At 37.7% G+C, this 19,176-nt stretch overlaps 1 long non-coding RNA gene across 1 annotated transcript in view; it reads right to left on the bottom strand.

Annotated features, from left to right (window-relative positions):
* Positions 1–4,861: 4,861 nt before the first annotated feature.
* Positions 4,862–19,176, bottom strand: part of LOC140690311 (uncharacterized) — a 29,676-nt gene continuing 15,361 nt past the window's right edge. The window contains exons 3-4 of the long non-coding RNA XR_012065520.1: positions 7,238–7,328; positions 4,862–5,007 (exon numbers count right to left, since the gene is read on the bottom strand). This is a non-coding gene — a long non-coding RNA (uncharacterized lncRNA). The remainder of the gene's footprint in view (positions 5,008–7,237; positions 7,329–19,176) is intronic.

Consider the following 19,176-nt stretch of genomic DNA (forward strand, 5'->3'; position numbering starts at 1 on the left):
TTACAGATTGAATTGTGTTCCCCCAAAATCTATACGCTGTAGCTCTAACCCCCACTGGCTCAAAATTTGACTATATTTGGAGATAGAACCTTCAAAGAGATAATTAAGTTAAAACGAGGCACTGAGGGTGCGCCCTAACCTTACCATAAGAAGAGGAGGCCCTTATGGCACAGAGAATTACACCAGGGACGCCCCACACAGAGGACAGTCTGTGAGGACACAGCGAAGGCAGCCACCTGCACACCAGGGGGAGAGACCTCAGGAGAAATCAAACCTGCTGACACATTAGTCTTGGACTTTCAGCCTCCAGAACTGTGAGAAAATAAATTTCTTTTGTTTAAGCTGCCCAGTCTGCGGTACTTTGTGATGGTAACCCCAGGAGGCTAAGACACCCATGGTGAAAAGAATAGCAAACCCTCCCTCTATTGCGGTGAGCCTCCATCTTCCTTACTCTTACACACCAGCAAAGACAAAATTAACACCTTCATTAATTCCCCACAGAACGTCTGATGAGGAAGCAGTGGAGGCAACAGCGAGAAAACCTCTATACATCCCGGGTTCCAAGGGAGTCTCATTTAAGCTGAAGCCAGACAGGTAAGCAGGACCCAGCCAAGTGAGGAGGCAGATGAAGCCTGTGTCCAGGCAGACAAGGCTGCCGACCTGATGGCTGGAGGCGTAAAATGAGTCTACCTGACAATGGAAAGAAACTAGTTTGTGACTAAGGTTCAGCGAGACAATGGAGAGTAGAACGAATGGGATGCAGTTAAAAGTTAAGGAAGACCACCGAGGTTTGAAGCCTAGGATCGAGTCGGTAAGACTGCACATCTAAAAGGTGATTTTAGATTTTGTGTGGATAAATGTTAGCCAAGGACAAGATCAAAAGTGAGAAAAACAGTAAGGAAGACTTGAGATAGTTATGATGAGGTAACATGATGACTCAGACCCAGAGAGTCTTGGTGTACAGAGGAAACATGTGGGATATGTGTTGATACACTTGGGGGTCAGGAGGGGAATTTGCCAATGAGAAAAACCAGTGGTTCTGACCAGATTTCTCAACCAAGACCCGGGTGGTCGCTGCTCTTTGAAGGAGTTTGGGGAGAACTTGGGTAGCAGGGGTCGTTTCAGGACTGTTTAGTTGTAATCTACGCTTACAGTTATCTTACTAAACCACACACACACACACACACACACAGACAGATTCCTGTTGTCTGCATTCGATATATTACCTCCGCTACGCCTAGAAACGCTCCACAGATATCATTGATTCATTGATGTTGAATTCTTGATGATGTAGCTTTTTGGCCTCTTTTCACAGCAAATTTCTCATGCCTTTCTACTTTTTGGCTCATTTCACAACAGAGAAATTTAGAGAATCTTACTAATAAACAAAGGAATCTTAAAATTTTTCGATCTGTGTGATTTTGAGTATGTTACTTACATTTCTGTGTCTCAGTTTCCTTATTTGCCAAAAGGAGAAAATAAAATAATCTCTCATTGGTTGGTGAAAACTGAATAATGTATACACAAAATTCTTAGAAATCTGCCTAGCACAACAGCAACATTAGATAATTATTAAATATACAGATTGATGTATCTTATTTATTAATGTAATGGATGTTATTAAGAAGACTGAAAATTTGGTAAAGCTACTTCAAGGTGAGATAATAAAGAAAGAAGTATCTCTTAAATTGGATTTATAAAGAAGAACACTGAAGTCATTGAATCTGAAAACATGAGATTAAATAATTACGGGTGGGATAACAGTAGAAAAAAATTAAACTAGAGTTACAAACAGATTTCACACAAAATAAAAAAGGAAGCATGTATATTTCCTATATATAGGCTGTACGTATTTTAGCTGGAGGGATTTGACCCACAATATATTAGATTTATATGATTTGCTTATTTTTACAATTATTGGAAATCATAAAGATCAAAGATCAACTGCAATAGACTGTTCTACCCCCATCTCTATTTCTCATTTTTATTCCGACACTTTATCCTTTCTTGGCCTAATGCTTGTGCAAATGACCTCGCTTAATGTAGCAGTGGAGCAGATTAAACTTAAACACAACAGATAACCCAAGTAGCAGAGTCAGGTTTAATTTAGGTTTCTGAAACTAGTTATGCAGCAAAGACTATGACAGACAATGAAGGATATATGACAAATGACACCAAGGGTATCGTGGAGAAGCCAGCGGTTCTTAAGTGGCTCAGCCTGTATTCAGCCATGACTTTCACCTAGTTACTTAACTACGCGACGTCGGGTCGGTCAGTTCACGCGTCTGGCTCCCCCACCTCCCCGTCCCTCTCAGTCTTTTTTCTCTCTGTTCTTTTTCCTCTGCTATATCCACTTTGCTGAGTTGCTGGGGCTATTATAAAGATGTATTTATACCAAGTCCTTGACAAATGGCAGTTATTCATCATACTAAATCGTTTTATTATCTAAAGACCCCAAGAATATATTTTTTAAATCTATAAAACAAGATTTAAATGTCAGAATAAAGAAAACAGTATCATAGAAATAAGATGAAGATTTTTTTTTAAAAGCATTAGTCATAGATTCTGTAACTATAATAATCTTTCTTTTTACAAATTATTTTGGGAATGTTTTGCTGAATCAATCATTCTTCCTTAAAGGAAACATATTGATGACTTGTATAGCAGACATTTATTTTAACAACACAAGTTGAAACACAAAGACTTGATTAGAAGATTTTCTAACCATAACCACATTTTTATATAAGAAAATAAATAAAATATGTAATTCAATGAATCTAGAGCCAAATAAGTTTTTTGAGTGTTACAGCATTTCACTGACTTATGAGCAATATGGCTTTAGAATTTGAATTAATATCACATTATAACTAAGTTAATTACAAGATTAAAAATAATAAAAATCACCAATTCTGATAAAAACATTAAGTTGTGCATTAAGAATATTTGTTTTAGTTTACCTTTTTTCTTTGAACAGGATTCTAAACTTTATAACTTTAAAATTATATCATTATAATTTTATAATTATACAGTTTAATTTTATAATTTAAATTATAAACTTTGAAATCATAAAATCATAATGATATATTATAATTTTGTCACAAGTAGTATGAAGTTTGTTTTTATTCCTTGAATTACAATACAAACTTATATTTGAATAGATTTTAAACAATGTTTGCATATATTTTTTCAATACATTAGAAAATTAAATGAATTAGAAAATAAAAATGGAAAAAAATAATTTTGATGAAGTTGAAATGATGCATCTTGCATTGTATTGAAAATTCTGAATCAGTTATCACAAATTTCTAGATAATTAAGCCAGAAACTGCAAAGGCAGAGGCAGAAAAAAACCATATCTAACCCCATTGCTAAGTCATGTATAGTACAAAGTGGGTGATCATAGGGACGGGAATAGGGGAAGGTGGGAGGGTGGCGGTGGATCCGTTTTGGCTGGAGCATCTACTCACTTTTGAGAAACAGACTCTTCTTCACTGTAACAGTTTTCAAAGCCATCGTGGTCTCCTCAGACACAGTCTCAACTTGCACACACACAAACTTAGCCGCATTGTCTCCAGGGAACACGATGTTTGCTTTTACAGCAGTCATCGCTCATGGTAAGAAACTGGCAATTGAGCCCATGTTTTCTGATCCCATGTTGAGAATTATATTCACTACAACATGTTAAGTATTCTCATGATCGGTAACTCTTACTTGAACGTGCTGTATATTTAGAACTGCTAATGGAAGAGTACTCTATAATATATTTAAGAAAAACACAATAATCTGTTCAAAGATAAACTCACAAACATTAAGATGTTCAAGAGTTTATGTGAACAAGTTTCGATTCCCATCGGGCAGTGCCAAACCGGAAGCGGCTGGGAACGCTGGGGACCAGAGTTAGGGGGAGGCTTCCATGCAGAAGCAACACAAGGGAAGCGTCTGGTTCACTGCCGCTGGGCAGCAGCCTTGTCTGGGAAAGTCTAGGGGGCTGTTTGTAACCGGTGGTCTTCACCTTTGGTTTTCTCCCATGTGAGTTCGTTTACAGGAACTCCCTCGGGCTTAGTTTTTGATTTGCTTATTTAGGACACAGAGACATTAGAACCACCTCAGTCTAAAGGTCTCCTTCAATTACTTGAACAAACTTAAGATAAAAAAGTGTGTTTTCCATGATTGTTGTCTCATTTTCAATTAGTAATTTAGTCCCTATTTGAAAGGAAGAGTCTAAGCCTTGCTGTCTTGGTGCAGGACTTCCTGACTGATGTGAGTAAGAAATAAAACAAATGCCATAGCTTACCTATAAATCCCTTACCGCTTTATTTTCAGTGATAATAGCGTATCACTACATTAAAAGTATTTAAAAGTAAAATGAACTTTAAAGTATTCCATTTTTAGGGTAGATTAGAAATTCAAATCAAAGTTTGAAGACAAACAAAGAAAAACAAACCAAAAAAAGGTTAAAAGACGACACAGTGAGAGTTTTACAAAGGTAACTGCCAGAGCTGCAGTCTGGGAGCCCACCAGTGGTGTCTACAAAAGGAGGCAGCCATGGGCTGTGTTCCGCCTGGTTATTTCCAACCTCTGTCCATCTTGTTCAGAGACACTGTCTAGCTGGCTTCTGGGCTTATGTCAAGTGTCCCTGAAATACTGGAAGTGATGACATTCTGTACATAATTGCTGTCTCCTTTCAGTCCAGTGATACTCAAATTTTTCACTGTTCTGAACTCTATTCCAAGTCTAGTTTTCATGAGTTTTGGCAAAGAGTAAAAGGAACTCTCATAGCACAAAGGTAGCATTGCTTTATTTCCAGTGTGCTGGACATGGTCCAGGGCGGTGATTATAAATTTCAGAGAATTTTGTTTTGTGTTCCATCTTCTTTCTCAACGTTCAAAGTACTCACGTCGTGTAATTAAAAAACACTCTCTTCCCTTGTGTCAAGCAGCTACCATGCAGATCCAGGCAAATGTAAATTAAGTCTGCAGTCCTTCGGTATGCCCTTTCTTATTTCTCCTTTTATTTTTCAGGAAGGAAAAAAAAGCTTGTTTCAATTTGTGCATCGCTCAGCACTTTGCTCCATTGTTCTTTCCCTCTGATCATCACTGCTAAGTGATGTTGGAAGTAATTACACCCCACTCTCTCTTTTGGCCAGAAAGCAGTTTTCAGAGAGAGAACAGCTTGAAAAACATCCACCATCACACAGAAACCATGTCTCAATGATACCCTCTGTGTAACAGGATTAGATTTCCTCCCTGTGCCTGGCGAGGGCAGCTGACTGCCTCGTTAATCATTTCAGGCCCATTAACATGTTAGCCACACAAATGCTGCCTTTATCCCACAGTTCACGTTCCAGATCAGCCCTCAACCCCTCGGAACTCCCTTTAGATCTCCTTCCCTTCTCCCTGTGCTAGATTCCTGCACTGCACATTTTACCCCTAGAGATACACCTGCAGGTCTGGAAGATGTCTGTGCTAATGATGTCCCAAACCTCTGGAGTAAGAGCTGTGTCTCAAAGCTCAGCCTGCTCCCTCGAGCTGAGCTGTTTGTAAAGCACTTTTCACAGAATGTCACTTAATACACTTTAAATTGAATTTAATTCCACCTAGGAAGCATGATGTTTTTAATATCACTCAGTAGGAAATAAACTTTAGAAGCAGCTCAATAAATGAGATGCCCAAGGCGGTGTTAATTTCCCCTTCTCTCAGGCCCTGTGAAAACTCTGCTGCTCATCATATTTTATTGTGCTTGCCTATTTATGCTTATATTTTCCCTGACGGGCAATGAATTTCTTGAGGGCATGGGGCTGTGAGCTTGATTTCTTTCTTTCTCTCTCTGTCTCCCTTCCTTTATATCTTTATTCTGCATGCCTGTATAAATTTGGTGTTAAGTGCTTCTTGAATGAATGATTAATTTAAATTTTAAGCATGAGTCTAAATATTTAAGTTCTCACTGCGGGCCCCATCTGTCCTGTCTTTGTCTACAGTTGACAGAAGAACCAGTCAGTAGCAGTTGTTAAAAAACAGACTGCATCTTCGCGTCTCTCCTCACCTTGATAACCTGAGTGGGAAAACCTGGCAGATGATAAATTGAAAAAGTGGTGGTCCTCTTTGTCTTCCTCCTGAGATTATGGATTCCAGCAATAAAAACTGAAATATACGGAAAGTTCTATTTTTCTTCGAATCTCCTCTGCTTTGCTTGGACGTTTTTACGTCCTCCTAGGGAGAACAGATTGCCAATCATCCCACTTTATTCTTTCATTGTGTAATAAATGCTTACAGGATGCCTACTGCAGGCTAGCTGTTATGTGAGACATGGGGGCAACAGACAGCTTATCGACAAGAGAATGGTGTCCTCTGCCATCATGGAGATTACAGGGCAGTGACAAGCCAAACAGAACTGTGCTCTGCTGATCAGGTCATTGCGTTATAGCCACAAATGTCAGCTCTCTGAAGCAGTTAATAACATTCACCCTTCACAGATGAAGAAACTGAGTCCAAACGAGTTTCTAAGACTGAACTGTGGCAAAAACACCCAGGTCCTCTGGCTTGACTTCTAACCAGTGGAACTCCTGTTTTGTTTTGTTTTGTTCCACAAGGGAATGCCAGCTTTATGCTTGTTTTCTTTAGAGGCTGTTTCTAGTTTTTTACCATTTTTACTTCCCTACAGCTGGCCTAGTTTAAATTTATGAATTGGCTCTTTTCCTCCCAAATCTCCTTCTCTTCCTCAGCCGTGTTCTGAGCACCTACCCTAACAGATACTTGAGATACAGAAATGAGGGAGAGGAAACATACAAAATACACAGACATTTCAGTGAACATAGGATGTAAAAAAAAACTACCTCAACAGATACTCTAACAGACCCACAGAAGAGGCAATGCAAACCTTGGCCAGGTATTATATTAATTTTTTAAAAAGTAGTAAGAGTAACTTCACTTCGAAGAAATGAATGAATGTATCGTAGGCATTCAGAACTAAGGCTTACGCTCGCCCAGTTCTATGCAATTGGAACTGTAATTCTCACGTCATGAGAACCCTGAAGGTGCAGAGATCTCACGTGGCTAATTTCAACAGTGCTTATAATAAGAATAACAACAATGCCTCAGACCTTTTAGTACATACGATGTTATTGGGTGTTATTTAAGACTGAGGTTATACATTTTCTTTTAATGACATTTTTTACTCCACTTTCATTTTTTAACTAGGTGTTAGCTATTGCTTAACCGGATGAGTTTTCTACACTCACCTCTGCTAAACTCTGCTAAAACGTATTTCCATGACACAAAGGTAGAAACCATGTTGGACATACAGATATTTCTCTTCACAAAGTTCTGATTCTGAAAAGGCAGAAATAAAGCATGTGACCCAACTGACAAGGGCCAAAACATTTATTCATATCCAGGGACTGGGCAACACTACATAATGGTGCATTTAATGTGTCAGCTTCACTGGGGTGGGGGATGCCTGGATAAAACCTTATTTCTGAGTGTATCAGGGACGGCATTTCCAGAAGAGATCTGCATTTGCCTTGGTGGACTGAGCCTAGAGGGTCACCTGTGCCAACGTGGATGGACACCATCCAGTCCTTTGATGGCCTGAATAGAGCAAAAAGACAGAGGAAAAGTGAATTTGCTCTCTGCTTGAGATGACAGAGCCATCTTCTCCTGACCTCCGACATCCCGCACTCCCAGTTCTCAGAACGAGGGACCCGCGCTGGGGCTTCCACCCCCGGTTCTTAGGCTGTGAGACTCAGTGCATTACATCACTGCTGTCTCTGGTTCTCCAGCCTGCGGACGGCAGACCTCGGACTTCTCTGCCTGCGTAATCCCTTGAGCCAATTTCTTATAATAAATCTCTCACTTTTTCTTGTATATCCTCTCCAGATACATGCAAATATTGTCTCATTTCCACCGTGCTATTGGATAAGAAATGTTATCAGTCAGTTTGATGAAAATGGAAATAATAAGATGAAGATACTCAACCACCATTCTCTCCTTGAAGTTGAATCTACTGTTTTTACTGCTGCCTCTTCTTTCTTTCTCCAACATTAGATTTGTTCGCAGTCAGTCATTCTCGGTCAGAATAAAACATTTCATACTTTGTCAGGTCTACCTCACAACCTCGTGACATACCCCTATAATTCTTTGAGAAATTTTAAACAAAATGATCAAACGCCCTTTCCATAACATCCTTACTCACAAAATCTCTGCATCTGTTCAGAACTGACAGTAGGCAGCTGCTGCTCCAGCTAGAAATAACCTTTCTGCTATTTCTCCCAGAACAATTCTGCCTCTCACGTCCACTGATTTTAGCTACTTATTTTGCTGTTCTTTTGTAACTTGGATTGAAGTAAAATATAACCAAGTGCTGTATTGCACATTTTATACAAAAATTCTTTATCTTCTTTATGGCATGGTGAGAGAAGAAAATCTTTATCTTGCTAGATTATTTGAGAATATTGTAACTGATAACCAAAAAATGTTACAAAAAAATCAAGAAACTAGCTTTGCTGACACATTTTTCCTGTTTATCACCTCTTCCCTACCCCGCACCCACCACCATTTTTCCTCAGAGTTGAACTTTCTTCAATAAAAAGCAAACAGACCGTCCTGAGATAATGCAGTGAAGGTGGGTACAGCTCCCCACTCCTGTCCATTCTCACTTCAAACCCACCTCTCATCTGTCTCTTTGCATTTCATTGCCTGCACTCAACTTAGAAGATTGCCTTAAACAGACACACTAATATCTTTATTGTCTTTCAAGCAAAATCCAAAGGTCTTGAGCTTCTATTCCAATATCTCTCTGAATTTGCATCAAATCTATATTTCTGGTCTAAAGGCACCTTTCACTCAAACTATACGATCCTGTTTCCTTTCCTTTTTTCTTCTTTCTTAAATGAAAAATCTTCCCTTATCTTCACATTGACGTTATATTTCTCTCTTTGCAAATGTCCTCTCCTTCCATCTAGACTGCAAGCATTTGGACAGATACCATAGCTTCTTTAATCTCCCAGAAGTTCTCTCACTGTCATCCTAGTGAGGACAATTGATTTGGGGTTGTGGCGTGTGTATAAATAAAACAGAGGCTTTAGAAAGGAAGAAAGAATTAGATATTTGAATAGGAAACAAAAAACTTTTATGGGCCATTCACTATTCATGTTACTCATTCTCCACTAAGGTTGGATAATGGAATCCCATGTTAAAAGAGGAAGAAGATACTCCCCAGGATGCCCAGTATTTCCCATGCTGTCACTGCCTGAGCATTCCTCATCAGTCAGATCCAGCCATCAGTGACACTTTAACCACTTGATATTGCTTCTCTGAATAGTTAGGGTTACGTTGGGCTGTAACAGAAATCCTGTCAACTCCAACAACTGATTGGAAGCCCTTGTTGATTTGTTTTCCTTCACAAATCTAGAAGTCTGGAAGCGGGCAGAGCTGAGGGCACTAAGGCATTCTTGGACTTTTCTTTAAAGTTGCAATATGCCTGCTACAGCTGCCATACCTGACCATGTTTCAGCAAGAAAAAAATGGAGACAAACAAGAAAAAAGGATGACACAAATGCCACCAAAGAAAAAAAAGAAGCTAGAAATTCACAGCTGTCTTCAACATATTTCTCATGATCATAATTATGAAATATGAACATCCTGAACAGCAAAGAAGGTCTGGGGATGGTTTTCAATGGACAGACTGATATAATGAACAGAATCACAGTTTTGTTAGTAAAGGGAAAAATGGTGAATGATATCTTATAGGATATTTTGTACAGGGTAATTTTATCCTTTTCCTCTGTAATTACGTTTATAATTAAATGGATCAATACAAATATACAAAAATCAGGGAGTCCAAGAGCTTATTAGAATGAACTGAAGTGTATAACTTAGAAGTGTGTCATATTTTTATAGACTTTATTATTTTTTAGGGCAGTTTTAGGTTTTCTAAAATTGAGCAGAAAGTACGGAGAGTTCCCATAACAGCCTCCCCACAGTCTCACCAAATCACACCCAGCCCCTCTCCCGCCACTAACACCCAACATCCGGCACTAGAGGGGCACGGATTTACAACTGATGAATCACTCTGACACAGCGTCAGCAGCCAAAGTCCCCCCCATCAGTGTTCACTCGTAGTGTGAACTCGTAGTTCTGTGGGTACAAGTGAATAGTGACATGCATCCACCACTATAATACCATGCAAAATAGTTTCACTGCCCCCCAAATCCTCTGTACTCTTCTTATTCAGCCCTCCCTTCCACCAAATCCCTGGAAATCCCTGATCTTTCTAATGTCTCTGCAGTTTTGCCTTTTCCAGACGTCAATAGAGTTGGATTCATCCAGTATGCAGCCTTTTCAGTTCAGCTCCTTTCACTTAGTAATATGCATTTAAGTTTTTTTCTATGTCTTTTCATGGCTTCATAGCTCATTTCATTTTAACACTGAATAATACTCCATTGTCTGGATGTACCAGAATTTGTTTATCCATTCATCTCCTGAAAGGTGTCTTGGTTTCTTCCAAGTTTTGTTAATTATGAACAAAGCAGCTCTGAACATCCATGTGTAGGTTTTTGTATAGATACATGTTTTCACTCATTTGGTTATAAACCAAAGAACACATGTGGGCATCACAGGATAAAAGTGTATTCAGTTTTGTAAGAAATTGCCAACTGCTGTATCATTATTTAAATATAAATTTAGGGCACTATGAAAGGTATTATTATCTGACATTCATACAGGGATTAAATAAAACTTCATTATCTAATTACTGGCTGAGAATGTTTTGAGCTGCATGAAAATTCAAATTGAATTGTTGCAGTTTAAGCTACAGTCTCCTGACCTAGGAGCGTCTAGGCATTTCTACATTAAAATGTGGGAGTGAGATGTGTGACCTCAACACCTCACATGTAGGGGAGTCACCTAGAGACACAATTCTGTTACTATTTATCACGGCTCTCATATTGAAATAATATTGCTATATAATATATAATATATATTTCTTAGTGACATCTTACTTTCCTGTCACCCTAAAACTCACATTATAAAGTATTACATTGAATTATATAAGCAAAAGGAAACACTATGTTGCTAAGAAAATTGTATGAAATAACACATGTAAAGGTTATATGGGATATTTCTTGCTGCTGTTAGAAGGGAATAAAATGCACTTGACTTCATGTTGCCAGAGTATATTGTCATGGGGCATATGATGCATAGTGATTCAAACTGTGTGTCAGCAGAAAACATCCCATTTAGAAGTGACCGTGACTAATGCTCATGCCCGGACGTGTGTCAAGGTGCGAGATGAGGACGAGGGGGGACACGCAGCAGAGATATTTATGGCTGCTTTGCTTGCACTCTGCCATCTCGTCCCAGGGCTCCCATGTGTAGAATTATGAAACCACGATGGCTTTTTAAAATTCTGAAATATTTGGTCTGTTTACAGGGTCAGAGTGTTTTGTGGAAAGTTGAAAGTCATGATTTCTTTCTCAGTAGTACTTTGGGAATTTTGATTGTTCTTCACTTCCTTTTCTAATTTTAATGTGCTCTCATTTTAAGTGATTAGATATTTTATACCCATCCCAATTGAATCCACCTTTAGAAATAAATCCTCTTAACAGTTTGTGATGGATTCTGCCAGCGCCTTCTGTCCATCTACACAGACAAATGCACCATATACACACAGAGGTATTTTGAGAGTGTAGGTATTTTTTTTTCTCACATGGATTGAGTCACAACATATGTAGCATTTTGTGACTTGAAACCCTGAATTAAAAGTGGATCATGGAGCTCTTTCCATTACCAACGTTTTATATAAACATGCAATTTCTATCTGTATGAACATATTGTGATTTATGTAAGTATTCTCTATAAATGGACATAATATTGACACCAATTGAATTTACTATATATTCTGATAGTAACATCTACTTTTCCAGAATTCACGTTTTGTCAGAGGTATGCTTGGAATTATAATTATTAATCAAAACTTGTATGTGTTTTAACGTTTGATGGATAACAACGCATTGCCCTCCACAATGGCTACACTAAATCTTTGCCACTTCTACCCACCCTGGGCTGACTGGATACTGTCAACATTGTTACTTTTATTTATTTCACAGTGTGAGCACCATCTCTAAATTCTATTTCAATGTCTATTTTCATGATTATTATTGATTTTTTAGCATCTTTTTTTTTTATTGTCCTTTGATCCTCTGTGACTTCCTTAGTCATTTCTTCACTCATCTAATAGTGAATGTTTTACTTTTTCCTACTGATACTACCATGGCTATTCATCATTATCTGAGTCTGTGGTTTGTCATGTAAACTTTTATAAAACGTCTTTCCATTAAAAAATACACTGTGGTTTACTATCCAGTTTAATAATAGTATGAAAACAACAAGATCAGGTACTAAAATTGAATGTATATCTTCAAGTAATTCATTTATATAACAAATATTCACCATAATTTTGATGCAACACCCATAGTCCTCTGGGCTGTGAATAACAATGAAAAACAGTATAGCCCTTAAATTTCAAGGAGCCCTTGGCATCATGGGGAGAAACAGAGAATGAAACCAATAATTAACATATAGATATTGGGTGGAGGACTGAGGGGCCGTAATGAGAACGCCTGGGGAAGACACTTGCTGTACCTGGAGGAGGAGGGAGAGTGTGAAGATGCAGAAATGCATCCTAAAGGAGGCATGTCAGCAGTGGTGCAATAGTAGTTAGTGGAATTGCGTGGTACAATATTTAGTGGAATTATGTGGTACAATAAATAGTACTCTAGTCATTCTGAAAGCAATATGGGATCTTGCAGTTCCTGTAGTAAGTAAATATGTTTTTGCAATTGTATGTAAAATAATTTTTACTATTGGAATGCTCGGCTGTTTTTAGAAAAATAAGAAATTGCACGAAATAAAGTTGCCTTCAAATTATAACAAAAATATTAAAAATGAGCTTCACAATTATAATATTTTTAAGCAACACCCAAAAAGTAGGCAAAGATGACTTTGATGAAAAAGTCACAAGTCTTTTTTTTAATAGCTGGGAATTTTCTAAGAGGGCAATTGAAAGATGTATACAATTGGAAGATGGACATAATTGAAAGAAGAAATTCAAAGCATACATAAGTGAGTTAAAAGAAAATGTGTAATTTTCAATTATTTCACTGATCTATTTCACAGTTATTTCATGATGCCAAGACCTTTAAAAGGTATTATGAGAACAAATATCGTTATTAGAACCATAGATTTCTTATTCAGTCTTATCACAGAGCACCTGACCACAGCCTTGTCAGTATCCACACTTATGAATAACAGACACAGTATCGTGTAAATTAACTAAATGTGCGCATTCTTTATTTGTGAAAATATTGAATGAATCTATATAAACAGTCTTCCAAATCTATAATAGTTAATTATTTGAAGAGCAGAACTGAACCCTGTCCATCTTTCATATTTGATACAGGACTAGGATATTTGATACCTTACTGATGCCAAGTTGTAATAGGCAACTGAATTCAGAAAGATATTTAAATTCATAGTCTTGATAAAACAAATTATTACTAAAGGTTTTAGCTTTAATTAGTTTTAAAAATAAGCAGAGACCCAACAATAAGTCCTAAAATGACCATACTTCCTAGGAAGCTAAATCTATGGGTACATCTGCAACACGAATAGACAGACTTGCATGAACGGCTGGTGATGCAACTCAGGGAAGCCAGTCAAGTCAGACACCCACACTGCCTGTGCGTTACTCATATTTCATTTTCTGAGAAAATATGGCTTTTTTAGCAAGATAGAGTAATCTGTGCCCCTTATAATCTTATGCTAAACTGAGCAATAAATGATTTAAATGTGGTATCTATTTATTAGAATTTAGAGGACTAAAACTAACTCAATTTAGGCCATTTATTAAGCAAGGAGTCATGATTTCTGAAGGAGGAATAAATGTGAATAGGACATAAACTTAGATAAATTCACATCATCTCAACACTACACCTTTTAGAAACAAGCATTTGAAACCTGGGGTGAATTATAATTTATATAATCATCATAAAACTTTGACTTGGGTTTCTCTTAAAATGTCTTTGAAGACAGAAACCTGAAGTAATTAACTAGGTAAAAGTATGACTCAAATAACGTCTGAATCAGCTCCTCTATCTTCCGCAAACACTTATTTAATAATTTTTCTCCCTATGTTTGAAAGATTAACCATGCTTTATATTTCCTGGAAAATTAGTCATCACACTTCTGTTGGATTTGGGTTTTATTTTTGTCTTTCAGGTGCATAAACCACACAGCTTATTAGCTGAAGAACCCTTTCATGTCTTTAATCAAACCAGAGTTTGAAAACTCCGAAAATGAATCAGATTGGCAGGCTTACTTCTGAAGATTTTTAAAATATTCTCCCATAAGGAGAAGTTGAAAAGACGGTCATTTAGCAATGCTGCTTTTGGAGGAATATGCCTTGCTGAAAAATGTGTGCCTTCGTACTTTGCAGTGGATGTGATAAATAGCTTGCTCTCATCAGAGATGTACCTTATGTCTGCTGCTATGTCTAGAATGTGAAAACAAAAGATTGATGGCATTGCCAAACACCTGTCATCATTAAGGTATGAACATATCTTTCTTTGAGTACCACTGAATAACCATCATTGAAATACCTAATTTATATACACACATAAAAAACTGATAGCTGCCTCTTGGGATATTTGTCATTTAGATAAATCTTTGAGTTAAAGAAAATAAACATATGAGATATAGTTCACTTCAGTTCATCTGAAAATTAATATTTGAATATTACCGTTATCTTTCACATGCTCTCTAAGCTTTTTTCAAAATAAAGATTAAAATAATAGAAGTTTAAAACTTAGAAAATGTCAATAGTAAATCTAGCACGATTTCTGAGCAAAAGACTCTGTGGAGTTCTGGAAATGAGACCTCAGTGCCCCTGGGGTGTAGGGAGTGTGAGCGTGGCAGGAGAAACACCGCACCCTACTTTTCATCAGACAAGTGGCTCTTTCACATCAGGTATTTCTAGGGCGAATATCAAACAAAGAAGTTTTCTGTGCTTAAAAACCCAGCATAGATCTCCTCGTTTCTAGTCTCAGCCTGGCTATACAGTGAAATAACCGTGGAAATCTGTAAAGTACTCGTGTCTGGCTCCCCACCCCTAGAGTTTCAAATGTGGTTGGTCTTGGTTGTAGCCCAGGCATTACTGCACTTTTTCAGATGAAAAGATATTTCTAATATGCAGGGAAGATTAAGAACCGAACTTGGTTTCTCACCTGAACTTTATTTTTCAAGTAGGACCAGAGAGATCTCAGTAGACAATAAAAATGTCACATCCATGATACATACATTGCAATCTGCACTCACATGTGCACGCTAATCGAAATACAATGAGTTTAGAACATTTAAAAAGTAATAATTCAAACCCGACATTTTACAAGGAGACCAGTTGGATCAGATAATGTAATTAACCAGTAATAAATTTGACAAAGGCAGGAAAAAAAAAAAGATACTTGATAATAGCCACATGGGGTGATTTCACATAGTGTAATTTGTGACAACCTCCTTTATGTTACATTTATTGTGCTGTCTCAGTAAGGTCAGAAAGGTTTTAGAAGGGGCCAAAGAGAAAAACATGTCATACTTAACACAACGTTGAATTTATCATTTAATAATTTGACTATATTACAATATTCACTGCTACCTTTAATAACCATATAGGTTGAACCTTTTCAAATTATCGTTATTGTGAGTCAAAATGGTTGAATATATTAATAACTTTTACCTACCAATTCCCAAGGAAGTCTTCAGGAAAACACAGATCAGCTATTTGGTTAGTAAATAAAGTTGTCATTTTGCAATCTATTTTACTTTAAAATACATGCTGATACTTGTTATGCAAATTGTCTCTGAAAAAGACCTTAAGGAAATTCAGTTCCTGTGTTTTCCTCTGTGGGACATTAGAGGAAAATGACCTTGTTTACCATACGTCAAATAAAAATGAATGTTAACAAAATGCTACTTTACATAACAACTGTTAATGAACAAAGTATGCACATGTCCTTATCTGCTCCTCTCCTGCTTTTTCCAACAGATTCTAGCAATTGCCTACCAGTCTTGGAGGATCCAAATTTGGGAATCTTGCCAGGAAGTCCTGAATAGGGAAAGAATACTAATCTGTAACCCTCTAGGATTTCACCCAAGGGACCTGAGAGTTACTACTTCAAGGTTCTTTGAACACTTAACAGATAGTAAAACCTTGATTTTCTGTAAGTCTGCATAGGCCCCCAAGATACAGTACAGTATGGTTCTGCCCCCTGTGTATTTTTTTGTGTTGTTCTTGAAAGTTTTCAACTTTCTAAATGAAATATCCTTCTTAATTCCTTTAAGGGAATATAAACTATTTTCTACATATGATGACCTTCCTCATTTATAAGTATTTTCATTTAAATATATTACTTTTATGTTCTTTGTCATTTACATTTATTTTTCATGACCGTTATATTTCACTCTGAGAATTTTTTAAGATCTGATGATGATGAACCAGAGTCGTTAAGGGGCAGCTAACACGTTGACTCCCAACAACTATCAAGGTGTGTCCATATTAGACTCCAATGCCCACCCTGCTGTAGTGAAGTGAAAAATTAGTGCATAACACAATTGGATGGCTTCACTGGTTTTATGTAGTGAATTGCTCTGAAGATGAATATTACCAAGCCAGGAAATTCTTACTTGATTTTCAGGAAAAAATGTCCACAAAGGGGCAAATACCAATTTGGTGACTAAATAAGGAGAAAACATTCTGAAAACAAGAATAAAGAATTACTAGACTCTTTATCATGTCTTTAATCTGTGACATTTTCGCCAGCATTGGAGACAGAATGAATGTAGAATGGATGTAACAACTGACAAGAAGAATGGATAATTCTCAGACATAGAGACTCAAAATTGGGCATTCCCTCCCTGCAATGTGTTAGATGCATACGTACTCATTGGGGGTTAACTTTGTAGTGGGTCAGATTAGCATTCGGGACACAAGATAAAAAGAATTATTTCCTAACAGAAAGAAAAAATATGAGTCAAGTGGTGAGACTCGCAGAAGCAGCCGCACTGAACAGGCTTATTTCTGCGGCGCGCGGTCAAACTGCACGGTATGAACACAGGAAGGGGATCGCTACGCCAGGCAAACGAAGAGAAGCATGGCGGCTACGGACAGGAAGTGGTGTTTGAACAGAAATTGGAAAGCTGTGCAGTACGTTCCCCGGCATGCATTACAGGAATATTTTCTATTCAGAAAGAGCCACGTGTGCAAATGCACCGAGGACAGAGAGCAGCACTGTTAGGAGTGTGCCCTGAGATGAGTGAGGAACAGACGATGGGGCAGCAACACAGACCTATTCATGCAGGGACTTGGCTACATGCTTTGCATGCATTAGCCTCTTTAATTCTAGCAATAATTCTATGAAATCAGAACCAACTTTACTTCCATTTGCAGCAAGGCAAAAAAGCTGAAATATAGATATTGAAGTCCTGAAACTCTAACCTGAATCGTGAAACTTTTTGTCTGACAATGAAATAAGCAAGTTTTGTTTTCTCCTTTCCCCATGAAGGGATGACGGTAAGAAGTTTAGGCTTTGACAGTTACATGTGGTCCTCCCATTTGTACATTTATGTTGCAACTTCTGTCTTTCCTCCTCCTCCACTTCCTCCTCCTCTTTCTTCTTCCCTTTAGGACTGTAAAAAACATTTTTAGGTCACAGGATGGACCATAATAAGCCATTTGGCCGGGGAGCTCCAGTTTGCCGAGGGTAGCCTGGGAGGATTTTGAGGTGAGGAAAGAGAAGATGCAGATTACGACCTAATTATACAATTAGGGCTGCAATGTGGAAGGCTATACTGGAAGCAGAAGAAATCTGCAGGCGACACAAACTGTCCTGGTTGGATACTGTGATGTCAGAATGGAGAGAAAGTGGAATCGAGAGTCCTTAATTGTTCATTGTTGGCAGGATGTGAATAAGAGGGGAAAAAACGGTATAAGTCATACACTTCTGGGCTGGACACGTTGGTAGATGAAGTGTGGACGGTGAGGTTTAGTTTTCCTACAGACATTCCAATCCTTTTCCTCTACAGAGCAGAATTTGGCTTACCCAGTTTTCTTTGCCCCAGAATTCAGCACAGTTTCTGACAAGTAGCTTGTATTTAGTTAAAGTCTTGTGACTAAGACATGAATGGATGAGTGAGTGAATGCTTTCTTCCCTAAGCGGGAAAAATTCAATGATTATTCTCAATAAAGAGAATTGGGGGTAAAAATTAAATGATTATTCTGAAAGAGAACGCCTAACAAAAATGAAAACTGCAAAATGTAAGGTTATGATATCAATATCTTTTATCTAACCCATGCTCTGGGTCTTTAGTGTAAAGAAAATGAACTTAGCTATGACAAAGAGAAATGCACTCGAGTTTAGATCAAAATGACAATTTTCAGTTGGAGAAGGACTTAGATAAAGTATCGCATGGCAGCCTTTTCTGATCCACACTTGACACCAGGTTAAGAGATGATTAAATAGCGCAGGGAACGTAGCTGACTGAGAGTTAGGAAGGAAGTGGGTAATTCAGTGGAGTACGTCACAAAGCACCCGTCACAGCCCCCACGCTAGGTTGACAGGACAGGTGAGGAGAGAGCTGAGTGCACATGAATTTACTGGTCAGAGACCCTGTCAACATTTTAATTTATTCCACAGATACTCTTGTTATTCACCTTATGTATGTAAACATGAAACCTAGAAATTTATTAAAACTTGTGTCAGTCTTTAAGGTTTTTTTTTAAACTCACTAAATTCTCTCTGTTTGGGGTAGCATCCACTTTACTTTTTATTATGATTCAGTTTAAAATTCATTTTGTGTAGTAGTTCTACATAATAACTAATCATGCTTTACACATTACTGTATGTGAAGCTGGTAAGCAGCAAGGACCTACCGTATAGCACAGGGAACTATATTCAATCTCCCGTAATGAACCGTAATGGAAAAGAAACTGAAAAAATATATATATGCATGCATATGTACACCTGAATCGCCTGGCTGTCCACCTGAAACTAACATTGTAAATCGACTCTACTTCAATAAAAAATAAGAATAATAATAAAAGAAGAGTGAAAGAAAACTAATCATGCTT

Source organism: Vicugna pacos, chromosome 30 (genome assembly GCF_048564905.1).
Source record: "Vicugna pacos chromosome 30, VicPac4, whole genome shotgun sequence".
In the NCBI taxonomy this organism is placed as follows: Eukaryota; Metazoa; Chordata; class Mammalia; order Artiodactyla; family Camelidae; genus Vicugna; species Vicugna pacos.